General features: G+C 48.1%; 1 protein-coding gene across 1 annotated transcript in view; it reads right to left on the bottom strand.

Moving 5' to 3' along the window:
- The window catches only part of FRMD4B (FERM domain containing 4B), a 283,767-nt gene that overhangs the window by 139,569 nt on the left and 130,540 nt on the right, over positions 1–13,658 (bottom strand). The window lies entirely within an intron of this gene.

Below are 13,658 nucleotides of genomic sequence, written 5' to 3'. Positions count from 1 at the left end.
GCTGATGAGGACACCGCTGATATTTTATACATAGCTGTTTTTTTTCCCCCGAATACTTGTAAAATGTACAATGTGGCCCTTGTGTTGAAAAGTTTGGAGACCCCTGGTCCATCACATAAAAATCCCAATAAAATGACATTTACGTTTTTGGTAATAACATGACAAAATGTGGAAAATTCCGAGGGGTATGAATACTTTTTCAAGGCACTGTATATCCTCCTACATTACTATGCCTTGGCACCGCCATACAGATCCACAAAGCGTTAAGGGGATATTAATCTCCGGTGTCCTTCCTATCCAGAGCAGTTCATGTGAAGTTTACCACACCCAGTAACAATGGGGAATTATTAGAGGGTGTGTTGTCTGCTCTGTGAGCTGCCAGAGGTGCAGAATTGTGGGTTGCGCTCATCCCTGCGGCGCGGAGGCTCAGAAGACGAATGGATGGGGTATAATAAGGTTATACAGGAAAAACCTGAAAGATACAAAATAGCAGATTGGGACACCAGGTCTGGGAGGTTAATTGATGGGTCTGATGGGGGAGGGGCATTTATCAAGGGTACATTAACAAAGTGTTTTATCTTCTAATATAAACATCATTTGTCAATTACAAAGTCCTGATAATCCGTCTCATTAACTCCTTAAAGGGAATCTAGTGCTGTATACACAAAGCATTACTAATGGAAGAATTCTCATTTACAGGCCATAATGATTTTAGACCTGGGTCTCTATGAACAGCATGTAATTCGTTTTTTTTTTAAAGGTTTTATTTAATCACTTTTCATCATTGCACTTCTACCCCCTCCACTGTCACAACTGGACATTTATTTTTATTTATTTTTTGTATTATTTTATTTATTTTTTGTTTTTATTTAATCTATTAACCACTTTAACCACGAGGCCTTAGGCGGCCGCCTAATTGAAGAGCCGCCTCTGACCATGAGGGCGCTGTTGAGCGCTCTAGGTAGTTCATTGATGCTTCCTGCCAGTGGCCCAGATTCAGGTACATTTGCGCTCTATTTGCGGAGGCGCAGGGCAACGATTTTGCCCTGCGCCCACGCAAATATTTTGCGCTGCCCTCGATTCACGGAGCAGTAGCTCCGTAAATTGCGAGGGCGCGCCGGCAAAATTGCCCGGCGTAAGCGCGCGCAATGTAAATGATCCCGCGGGGGGCGGGAATCATTTAAATTAGGCGCGTTCCCGCGCCGATCGTAAAGCGCATGCTCCGTCGGGAAACTTTCCCGACGTGCATTGCAGCAAATGATGTCGCAAGGACGTCATTTGCTTCAAAGTGAACGTGAATGGCGTCCAGCGCCATTCATGATTCACTTACGCAAACAACGTAGATTTTAAATCTCGCAACGCGGGAACGTCGGTATCCTATAGCATTGGCTGCGCCTGCTATTAGGATGTGTAACCTTACGCGAAACCCGACGTACGCAAACTACGTAATTTGCGTACGCAGGGCTCGCGCAACGTTGTGAATCGGTGTTAGTATGCAATTTGCATACTATACACAGATCACAATGGGAGCGCCCCCTAGCGGTCATCGCTAGAATGCAGCCTAAAATCTGCGTGGCATAAGAGCCTTATGCCACGCAGATTTTAGGCTGCAGTCGGCGTTACGATGTTCCTGAATAAGGAGCATTCGTAACGCCGGAGCAAGTAAGCAATTGCGCTGCGTAACCTATGGTTACACAGGCGCAATTGCTTCTTGAATCTGGGCCAGTGTGTAACTGGCTGCCCATACGAGCTACAAGCAGACAGATTACACAGGCAGTTTGCAGAGCCCGGCATTGCACCCCTGATCTGCTGATCACAGGTGCAATGCTTTGCAGGCTCCTAGTCAAGAAAATATTAAATAGGGTCTCGTTACAGTATTTTTTTATACTTTTTTTTACAAAGGTGAACTTATCCTTTAACTACTTTCTGTCCATAGGCCGTTTTTATAAATGCCCTGGACTTCAATTGGTTAAAACAAGTTTCCAGCTGCAGTGAGCTGACCTGATGACATTCTGGCCCAGATTCCCATCCAGCGGCGTATCTCTGCGGCGGCGTAACGTATCCGATTTACGTTACGCCGCCGCAACTTAGACGGGCAAGTGCTGTATTCTTAAAGCACTTGCTCCGTAAGTTGCGGCGGCGTAGCGTAAATCGGCCGGCGTAAGCCCGCCTAATTCAAATTTGGATCAGGGGGCGTGTTTTATGTAAAACTACTGTGACCCGACGTGATTGATGTTTTTGCGGAACGGCGCATGCGCCGTCCGTGGAATTTCCCAGTGTGCATTGCTCCAAAGTACGCCGCAAGGACGTAATTGGTTTCGACGTGAACGTAAATGACGTCCACTTTTTCAAATTTTGACGCGGGAACGACGACCATACTTAACATTGGTACGCCACACTTATGCCTCATATAGCAGGGGCAACTATATGCCGGGAAAAGCCTACCGTAATAGTTGTAACTTTACTGCGTCGGCCTAGCGTACATTCGGGAATTTGCGTATCTAGCTAATTTGCATACTCGCCGCGGAATTCGACGGAAGCGCCACCTAGCGGTAAAAAAAAAATGCAGTTAAGATCCGACGACAAAAGAGACTTACGCCTGTTGGATCTAATGGATATCTATGCGTAACTGATTCTTAGGCCCCATACACACGGGAGGATTTATCCGCAGATACGGTCCAGCGGACCGTTTCCACGGATAAATCCTCTCGAGGATTTCCGCGGATTTCCATCCGATGGAGTGTACTCACCATCGAATCGAAATCCGCGCCGAAATCCTCTGGCGATGACGTGTCGCGCCGTCGCCGCGATTATGACGCGGCGACGTGCGCGACGCTGTCATATAAGGAATTCCACGCATGCATCGAATCATTCCCTTCAGACGGATGGATCCGGTGAGTCTGTACAGACCAGCGGATCCATCCGTTGGGATGGATTCCAGCGGAAAGATTTGATAGCATGTCATCAAATATTTATCCGCTGGAAATCCATCCCAGGGGAGAAATATCCGCGGAAACAGATCCGCTGGAGTGTACACACCATAGGATCTATCCGCTGAAACCCATTCGCTGGGATTTTTCAGCGGATGGATTCTATCGTGTGTATGGGGCCTAAGAATCAGGTGCATAGATACAACGGGTAGGATTCGGACTTACAACGCCGTACATGGCGCTACGCCGTCGTAAGTCCTCTGAAAATCCGGGCCCCTGTATTCAGTCCCGGCATTGCTATGAGCTTTTTATTCCTGCTACTGATTTCTGAATGAGACGGAGAAATGTAGTATAATGGTAGTAACCCCCAGTATGGTTAGACCTTGGTGCTGTAAATGTACAATCGGCACTCCTTACTGTATGACATCGATCATCCAGGTCAGAGTTTTCCACAATCATATAACTGCGGGCGGTGTCAGGCAATAAACAGTGAACAATATTTAGTGTTTTATGATGTCCTCATTTTGTTTCTGCTTTTTCTATTTACCTAATAACTTCTGTGCAGACTGTACATTATGCAATAGCAAAATGATAAGCACCGCATTTATTAAAGGTGACGGACGTTGGATGGAATGAACCTGTGTTTATTTTACATATCCAAGTGTATGGCTCAATTCACATTTCTGCAGTGCTTTTTTGCTGTGCTCTCTGCGTTCTTGCCACAATTTTAATTGTATTTTTTTTATATTTACTGTATATAGCCAGTTGCTAAGAAGAGGGGCCAGGAAGCCGGCCACCGTGACCTTAACAACCGATAAGTCATCAGCTAAATGTAAAAAAAAAAGAATTGCTGTCAAAAAAACAAAAATTGTTAAAGTGGTTGTAAAGTTATTTTTTTAACTTTTACTTACAGGTAAGCTTATAATAAGGCTTACCTGAAGGTAAAAAAAAAATCTCCTAAACCTTTACGGTTGAGGAGATATTCCCCTCACAATGAGCCGCTGAATGCAGTGGCGCATGCGCACAGGGGATTTTCGGCTTAAGGCCCGGTGATCTGACGATATGGTTCCAGCTAACGAGCTGGTTCCTGTAAGGACTGCGCAGGCGCAATCCTTGCCGACGGAAATCTCCGAACCTCGGCCGGCATCCAGGGCGACGTGGAATTTGAGGAAAGTGGCCAGTCGGCCTCACGTCCTCGCTTCACTCGGACGGCTCGCTCTGCTCGCTCGGCCTCCTGGTTCTTTTTTTAACATCCTCCAATCCACGGGGATCTTACATCATTGTCCCATTCAGAGACCCCTCCCTTTGATTAGGCTCCTCATCAGAGTCCCCCCTTAAGCAGTTTCGCCATCAGAACACCCCCTTTAGCGTCCCCCCTAACATTAGTGTCCCCCCTAAATCAGTGTCACCATCAGAGTCCCCCCCCCCTTACATCAGTGTCTCCCTTACATAAATTCCTTCCTCTTACATCAGTGTCCCCATTCCCACTTATTACAGGATCATAGTCCCCCCTAACATCAAAGTTCCTCCTACTATCAGTGTCCCCTTCCTTTCATTAGGCTCCTCTTTAGAGCACCCCTTTACAGCAGTGTCCCCATCAGAGCACCCCCTTATATCAGGGTACCCATCAGAGTCCCTCCTAACATCAGTGTCCCCATCAGCATCCCCCTTACATCAATGCATTCCCTACATCGGTGTCCCCACCTCCCCTTATATCAGGGTCCTTATCAGAGTCCCCCCTTACATCAGTGTCCCCATCAACATCCCCCTTACATCAATGCACTCCCTACATCAGTGTCCCCACCTCCCCTTATATCAGGGTGCCTATCAGAGTCCCCCCTTACATTAGTGCTCCCCATTACAGTGTCGCCATCAGAGTCCCCCCTTAAATCAGTGCCCCTTTGCATCAGGGTTAACTGTGCAAAACTAAAGGGGAGGCTGGAGTTGAGCTTTAATACACTTAAAGCGGTGGTTCACCCTTATTGACAACTTTCCATCATTAAATTAGGCATAGTAGCGCAAGCTACAGTATGCCTGTATTTATTTTTTTAGTCCGGTACTCACAGTGCAATCCTAGCAAGACGATTCCGACTCCCCGCGGGGAATGGGCGTTCCTATCCAGAGGGAGCATGATTGACGGCCGGCTATGGCACGTCACGCTCCCCGAAGATAGCCGGAGTAGGTCTCGGCTCTTCACGGCGCCTGCGCACAGACTATGCGCAGGCGCCGTGAAGCGCCAAGTCCTATTTCGGCTATTTCAGGAGAAGCGTGACGTGCCAGAGCCGGCCGTCAATCATGCTCCCTCTGGATAGGAACGCCCATTCCCCGCGGGGAGTCGGAATGTCTTGCTAGGATTGCACTGTGAGTACCGGACTAAAAAAATAAATACAGGCATACTGTAGCTTGCGCTACTATGCCTCATTGTATGCTAGAGGAAATTTTTTTTTTTTTTTTTATTAATAGGGTGAACCCCCGCTTTAACCCAACCGCCCACCCCCCCTTTTTAATGCAGTTGGGGTGCTATTCAGTAGCGTGTTGCGGTAACATGTGGTACAGTGTACCTCAACATGAAGATATGAATGGCCCTACAGACCTTCAGCTTGTAGTGAGGAGACAAGCTTAGGAAATTGTAATGTTATTCTATGTGAGGAATCCGCTGTCCATGTACCAGGAAGAGGACAGCACTGTTTATATTTCACTCTCCAGAGATCTGCTGACATCTTCAAGCTGCTGGGAAACCAAGAAAATCGCTGCTCTAGTTTTACTTCAAATCCATCATAAGGGCTGATCTAATAAACATGAGGGAAGGAAGTGACACAGTCATGGCTTTTTTTTCCCATAGAAGTATAATGTTTTCAACGAGACTGATCATGTGACCTGGTGTCACTGTACAGCAGAGCGCAGACTAAAAGCTGGGAAGCAGTACAATTAGCCAATCAATTGTGTTTACAAGAAGGATGCTGATAGGAGGAGAGAGCAGAGTGACAGAGATGAGCTCATCAGTCTGCTGATTCTCCTTTCACTGTCCAGTCACAGGGTGGGGGAGGGACCAGATCTTCAGAATTCACATGTCATATCCTCTTAGTCACACCTCTATATGAGCTAGACCACTCCCACATAAAGTTGCCAGCAGTCTCATCCTTGCGCTTATTTTTTGCACTATAAACAAAAAAAGAGCGACAATTTAAAAAAAAAACAATATTTTTTACTTTTTGCTATAATAAATATCCTCCAAAAAGATATATACAAAAAATAAATTTTTTCCCTCAGTTTAGGCCGATACGTATTCTTCTACATATTTTTGGTAAAAAAAATCGCAATAAGCATTTATTGATTGGTTTGCGCTAAAGTTATAGGGGCAGATTCACATACATCTGCGTGGGTGCAGCGTATGTGAGATACGCTACGCCGCTGTAACTTACTTTACTTTTCTTTGAATCCTGAAAGAATTTGCGCCGTAAGTTACGGCGGCGTAGTGTATCTCTCGCGGCGTAAGGGCGCGGAATTCAAATTGGGCGGGTAGGGGGCGTGTTTCATTTAAATGAAGCGCGTCCCCACGCCGAACGAACTGCACATGCCCCGTTCGTCAAAACTCCCAGGGTGCATTGCTCCAAATGACGTCGCAAGACGTCATTGTTTTCGACGTGTACGTAAATGGCGTCCAGCCCCATTCACGGACGAATTACGCAAACGACGTAAAATTTTCAAAATTATACACGGGAACGTCGGCCATACTTAATATTGAGTACGCCACCAGATAGCAGCTTTAACTATACGCCGGAAAAAGCCGAACGGAAACGACGTAAAAAAATGCGACGGCCAGTCGTACGTTCGTGGATCGTCGGAAATAGCTCATTTGCATATTCGACACGGATTATGACGGGAACCTACCACCTAGCAGACGCCGAAAAATTGCATCTAAGATCCGAAGGCGTACGAAGACGTACGCCTGTCGGATCTAACCCAGATGCCGTTGTATCTTGTTTTGAGGATTCAAAACAAAGATACGACGCAGGAATTTTGAAATTACGCCGGCGTATCAATAGGGTTTATGGCATTTTTATTAATATTTTTTTTTATTAGTAATGGTGGAGATCAGGGATTTTTTTCGTGACTGCGACATTATGGCGGACACATCGGACACTTTTGACACATTTTTTGGGACCATTGTCATTTTCACAGCGAAAAGTGCTAAAAAAATGCACTGATTACTGTGAAAATGACAATGGCAGTGAAGGAGTTAACCACTAGGGGGCGCTATTGTGTGTTTCTAACTGTAGGGGGGCGTGGCTGGAAGTGTGACATCACTGATCGTCGTTCCCTATAACAGGGAACAGACGATCAGTGACAAGCCACAGAGAAGAATGGCTCCTGTGACCGATCGTGGGACACCGGCGGCAATCGGGTCCGTGGGTCCCGCGGACGTGGTCACGGAGCTCAGGACTAGATTGCGAGCGCACCCCACGGCTGGGCTCTTAAAGGCGACGTACCTGTACGTGCTTGTGCTGGTGCACTGAGCTTGCCGGTTTTATCCATGGGATAATGACGTCATCGCCGCTCCGTCCTGTCACAGCGGCGGAGCGGCGATACAAGGAAGACGCTCCGAGGGGACATGGCGGCGGCGGCGGAGGGGAACGAAGAGCACTTTGGGGGCTTCGATCTCAGGTTAGTGCCACATAATGAGCTAGTATGCTATGCATACTAGCTCATTATGCGTTTTTTTTTTTTACAGGAAAAATGTTTTTGGGTTTACTTCCTCTGACTTCTACTACTTCAAGGCGACTTCTAGGCAACTTGTACCTATTGATTTCAATGGAAGTCGCCTCCAAGTCGGATCTCCATCTTAACTGAAGCAACTTTACAGGAAAAGAAAATAGTTTACTCAGGCAAAATCCTCCCCCCCCACAGAGCTGATTATTCTGTGATTGGCCACAGCCAAAGTCGCCAAAGTCGCCTGTCCTGGAGGCAACTTCAAGTCACTTTGTAAGTTGCTCCATGTCGCGCTGAAGTCGCGCTGAAGTTGCTTTGCAAAGTCGCGCTGTATGTCGGGTTGCCCCTGTGTGAACCGGAACTTAGGACCAGATTCTCGTAGATCTGCGTATATCTTTGCGCCGGCGTAACATATCCGATTTACGTTACGCCTCCGCAACTTAGACGGGCAAGTGCTGTATTCTCAAAGCACTTGCTCTGTAAGTTGCGGCGGCGTAGTGTAAATAGGCCGGCGTAAGCCCGCCTAATTCAAATTTGGAACAGGGGGGCGTGTGTTAAGTAAAATAACCATGACCTGACGTGATTGACGTTTTTCACGAACGGCGCATGCGCCGTCCATGGACATATCCCAGTGTGCATTGCTCCAAATACGCCGCAAGGACGTATTGGTTTTGACGTGAACAGGGGCGGACTGACAACTCATGGGGCCCCCGGGCAATAGAAGATTATGGGGCCCCTCTGGCTTACAGATGGCCACCACGCCAGGAGGTAGTGCAGAGGCGGGCAGCTAAAATCTTGGGATATTCACATTAAAAGCATGTCATTTTTGGACATATCAGGGACAGATCTAAAAAAAACACAGATTTTTACATACTGTCCCTGGTTTTACTGAGCCTGGCAACCCGGATGGGGCCCCCTAGTGGCATGGGGCCCTCGGGCAGTGCCCGAGTGACTCAATGGTCAGTCCGCCCCTGGACGTGAACGTAAATTACGTCCAGCCCCATTCACGGACAACTTACACAAACGACGTAAAATATTAAAAATTTGACACGGTAACGACGTCCTTACTTAACATTTGTACGCCGCCATATAGCAGGGGTAACTTTACGCCGGGAAAAGCCTAACCTAAACGGCGTATCTGTACTGCGTCGGCCGGGCGTACGTTCGTGAATTTGCGTATCTAGCTGATTTACATATTTCTAGTAAATCAGCGTACACGCCCCTAGCGGCCAGCGTAAATATGCAGTTACGATCCGACGGCGTAAGAGACTGACGCCAGTCGGATCGAATAGAAATCTATGCGTAACTGATTCTAAGAATCAGGCGCATGGATACGACGGCACAACTCAGAGATACGACGGCGTGTCTCCTTTGTGAATCTGGGCCTTACAGTTTGGATCACCAGACGAAATTAGGGGAAAGAAAGCCAAAAAAGAAAACAAATGCAGCCATCACATTTTAGAATTGGTAAGCTGTTGTAAAATAAATGTTTGCTTTTGGGTGTAAAGTTGCTTTAATTTTCTTATACTGTATGTTGTCTGCAATTCTTCTTCTGTATTTGTTCTGGTGACCACTGTCACTGTCACCAAGGCAGAAACGGGTGGAGAATCCAAGATGTCATAGTTGTCACCAGCACAGAAATAGATGGAAAACCCTCTTGGACTTCCTGATTTGTCACCATGACAGGAAGTAAGAGGAAATCTCCCCAATGGGACACAGACAGGGGTTCTAACCCTTCTCTACTCTATCTTGAAAAAATGGACTTTAACTGGCTTACTTCCAGCAATAAAAGAAGTTCCTAAGAAGATAATCTACAGTAAGTACAGATAACACTAGAAAATAACTTTTCAAGGCTTTGTGATAAGTGTAATTATCTTCCAGTCCGGCCGGTATGGGTGTACCCGGGCACTGACGCAGTGCAGGGACTGCAGATCATCTAGGAGGAGGAGCCAGCTCAGTCAGTGAATGCAGATTCTTGTGGAGTGACCTTCACCCCGCTCAGGTTCTGCATCTTACAAATTTGAAATTGGACTGACAGTGTCATTTACAACGCCGAGCGCTGCACATCTGCGAACGGCTGGTCTGTATGTATGCCGGGACTAGGCTGCCAAGATCTCCTGTTTACGGAAAATTGTTCAGATTTACAGAGCGTCACGGTTGAAAAGGCGGACAAGTCCATCAGTTCTCGGCCGTGTGGGTTTCTGGGTAGAAATCACAGGTGACACTTGTCATAAACCTAACAATGACAAATAGCTTACATAGGCTATAAGATTAACCTGTTAAAGGCCTGATCTATCCAACTCCACCATAAACTAAACATTTTATTCTTTAGTCTGCTTCCTATACTCCGCTTCACTGCTTCATGCATGCAAAGTAACTGCAATGGTTCCTGCTGGAAGAATGGATTGTCCTTGATAGCGTGGGAACTGGACTGTGAAAATCAGAAATGATTCTGAGGGCTCGTACCGCCATAATGACTCCCAGTGGAGCGCTGTAAATACAGCATTGTTCCTGCAAGATTAACACTTGATAGGCTTTATCATGAATACGAGAGCCAAAGCACAAATTATACATTTGTTTTTAATGTGAAGGCTGCTGGAAGATTGAGTTTCTGCTGGGACAGAGGGGGCTGAGCTGCTGAGTTGGTGCTAGGACAGGGGGGAGGGGGGGGGGGGCTGAGCTGCTGAGTTTCCGCTGGGACAGGTAGAAGGGGGGGGGGGCTGAGTTGCTGCTAGAACAGGGAGAAGGGGGGGGGCTGAGCTGCCGAGTTGCTGCTGGTAAGGGGAAAGGTGGGGCTGAGCTGCTGAGTTGTTGCTGAGACAGGAAGAAGAGGGGGACTGAGTTGCTGCTAGGGCAAGGAGAATGGGGGGCTGAGTTGCTGTTGGGACAGGGGAAAGGGGACTGAGCTGCTGAGTTGCTGCTGGGACAGGGAGAAGGGGGGGCTGAGTTGCAGCTGGGACAGGGAGAAGAGGGGGCTGAGCTGCTGAGTTGCTGCTGGGACAGGGAGAAGGGGGGGGCTGAGTTGCAGCTGGGACAGGGAGAAGGGGGGGCTGAGTTGCAGCTGTGACAGGGAGAAGGGGGGCTGAGTTGCTGCTGGGACAGGGAGAAGGGGGGCTGAGCTCGCGAGTTGCTGCTGGGTGGCTGCTGGGACAGGGAAAGGGGAGGGCTGAATTGCTGCTGGGACAGGGAGAAGGGGGGCTGAGCTGCTGAGTTGCTGCTGGGACAGGAAGAAGGGGGGAGGTGCTGAGCTGCTTAGTTGCTGCTGGGACAGGAAAAAGGAAGTGTTGAGCTGCTAAGTTGCTGCTGGACCAGGGAGAAAGGGAGGGCTGAGCTGCTGAGTGGCTGCTGGGATGGGGGGAGGAGGTAGACGTGCACTGATAAGTCACTGTTTGGACAGGAGAGCAGGGGGAGCTGAGCTGCTGAGTCACTGCTCAGGTGGGAGAGCAGGGGGTGAGCTGCTAAGACAATGCTCAGATGGGGAGGTGAACTGATGAGTCACTGCTTGTATGTGGGAGCAGTGGGAGCTGAACTGCTGATTCATTGCTAACAGGGGGGATCAGAGTTTCTTAGTCACTGCTGAAGGGAAGGGTTGGGTGACTGAGTTGCTGAGACATTGCTTGTATGGGGGAGCAGGGGAAGCTGAGCTGCTGAGTCATGGTTGGGAGATAGAGCAAGGGGAACTGAGCTGCTGAGTCACTGCTAGGATAGGGGAGCAGGTACAGCTGGGCTGCTGAGTCATGGCTGGGAGATAGAGCAAGGGGAACTGAGCTGCTGAAATGGGGGAGGAGGTAGACATAAGCTACTAAGTCACTGTTTGGATGTGGGAGCAGGGGGAGCTTAGCTGCTGAGCCACTGCTACCAGGGGGGAGCAGGGGGAGGTAGGGTGGCTGAGTTGCTGAGACATTGCTGGCATGGGGGAGCAGAGGGAGCTGAGCTGCTGATGAGCTGCTGATTTACTGCTGGAGGGAGGAGCTGAGCTGCTTGGACACTGTTAGGATGGGGGAGCAGGGTGGCTGAGTTACTGTTGGGAAGGGGAGCTAAATTACTAAATCACTGCTGAGATAGGGGAAGCTGAGCTGCTGGGTCACTGCTGGGAGGGAGAGCTGCTTAGACACTTCTGGGATAGGGGATACAGGGGGAGCTGAGCTGCTGAGAGAATGACTTTTCATGTGTTAAAGGTACACCGCCAGCTCATTCAAAATTAATGAACTGCCTTAACCCAGTGCATCTCAACACACAAAAACAAGCGTGCCAATACCTGCAACACTCAGAATGGCCCTTTATAGCTTATTTACGGCTTGTTAAGAATATGTACATACTTGAATGTCCATAGCTCATTGAATCTCGTATTCCATATAATTAAGTATATTTACAAACTTCATTATTTTGGTGCCATGCCATACAATAGTATGCTGGCCAGGAAGGTGAAGGCCTGTCGGAGATTAGCAGAAAGTATAAATTAGTGCGGTTTTCTCCATTACATGTACTCAGCTCAGGTAAACATCAAACACATAGCAGGACCTTTTGAACAGGTCGGACTTAATCTGAGGGCAAACATGTAGAAACACAATCCCCTTCCTCTGCTGAGCCCCGCTGGCTGCATCCAACTTTTATTATAATGCTGTCACTGTTTATGGGTCTCCAACCTTACTGCAGGCTGGATAAAGAAATGATTGTGCATTAAACCTGTGCGGGATCGTCTCTGAACTCACTTCCAAGTACATGAGGTGATAAAAGATGATGGGCAGCTCCGGATCTCTTGTTCCTTCTTTGTCTGCCATCCGGCATTCTAAAAGCAGAACTGTCCAAGTACATGACTGAGCCTATAAACCTGCCATGTTGGTGGGCCACCCCCACATGTACTGCGCCTCGGACATGCGAGACACATGCAGCACTATTCAATACAATGCCATAAACCGGAAAAATATGACACATTTCTGAATAGCATCAATAGAATTGGATTCGCTAAAAGCTATCTGACAGCCAATCAGCTGCTGGTAACCAGACAGGCAATGTGGTTAGGCACCGTTCACACTACTACCCCTACTCAAATGAATGGGCTGCCCCAATGCAACATACGTTAACTGCTAACACATAACGCAACATAACTCATTTCTGCTAGTACAGTTTAACAATGTGAATGTGGCCTTACACCACTGAAGATCCGCATACAATGAGTTTTTATGTTCAGTGATGAACTTTAGATCGGTGTTTTTCAACCAGAGTGCCATCTGGGTTCTCCTGGGGCACCGCAAGCACGGGATCCAGTTTGCCCTTGATCATTGTTATTAGTTGCCATGGTGCAGGTGGGCTGACTGCCAGCACCTTAACAACCAATGATGCTCTAGGGCCAGGATGCATGATGTCACTCATTGCTATGGTCATGGCAGCTAGCTTGCCCGTAGTATGGCAATGCATTACTCTGATTCGGGACAGGCGGCATTCAGGAAAAGATGGGAGTTCATCTCCTCCATGCCCCCTCCACCTCCCGTTCTCTGCCGCACTGCTGGAGCCAAAAAGTAGGACTACGATGTGCAGCAGGGACTGTGTGATTGGGGGCTCTGTGATGAAGGGGACTCTATGGTGATTGGGGGGGGGGGGGGGGTTTATGTATAGGGGAGACTAATCTGATGAGAGATTCTCATGTATAGGAGGACCTCTGATGTATAGGGAGGCTCTGATGTGATAGGGGAACCACTGACATGAGGGAACTCTAATGTGAAGGGTTGACTCTGATGTGATAGAGGAACTCTGATGTGAAGAGTTGACTCTGATGTGATAGAGGAACTCTGATGTGATGGGGGCCTCTGAGTTTAAAGCAGAGGTTCACCCTAATAACATTTATATCTGACAACTTCCTTATACTTGTAACAAGTACAGTCCGCAATTTTTATTTTTTTTAGGCTGTATAGAGCCGACTCACAGCTCTGCACGTTCAGCTACTTTCGGAAAAGCCGTGACTCGTGCGCGCCTACGCAATACGGGGGGGGGGGGCAGGGCCTTATCTGCCGGGGGGAA

The sequence above is a fragment of the Rana temporaria genome, chromosome 7 (genome assembly GCF_905171775.1).
Source record: "Rana temporaria chromosome 7, aRanTem1.1, whole genome shotgun sequence".
Classification (NCBI taxonomy): Eukaryota; Metazoa; Chordata; class Amphibia; order Anura; family Ranidae; genus Rana; species Rana temporaria.
Note: the sequence above shows the minus strand (reverse complement) of the source record. Positions and strands in the feature narration are given on the sequence as shown.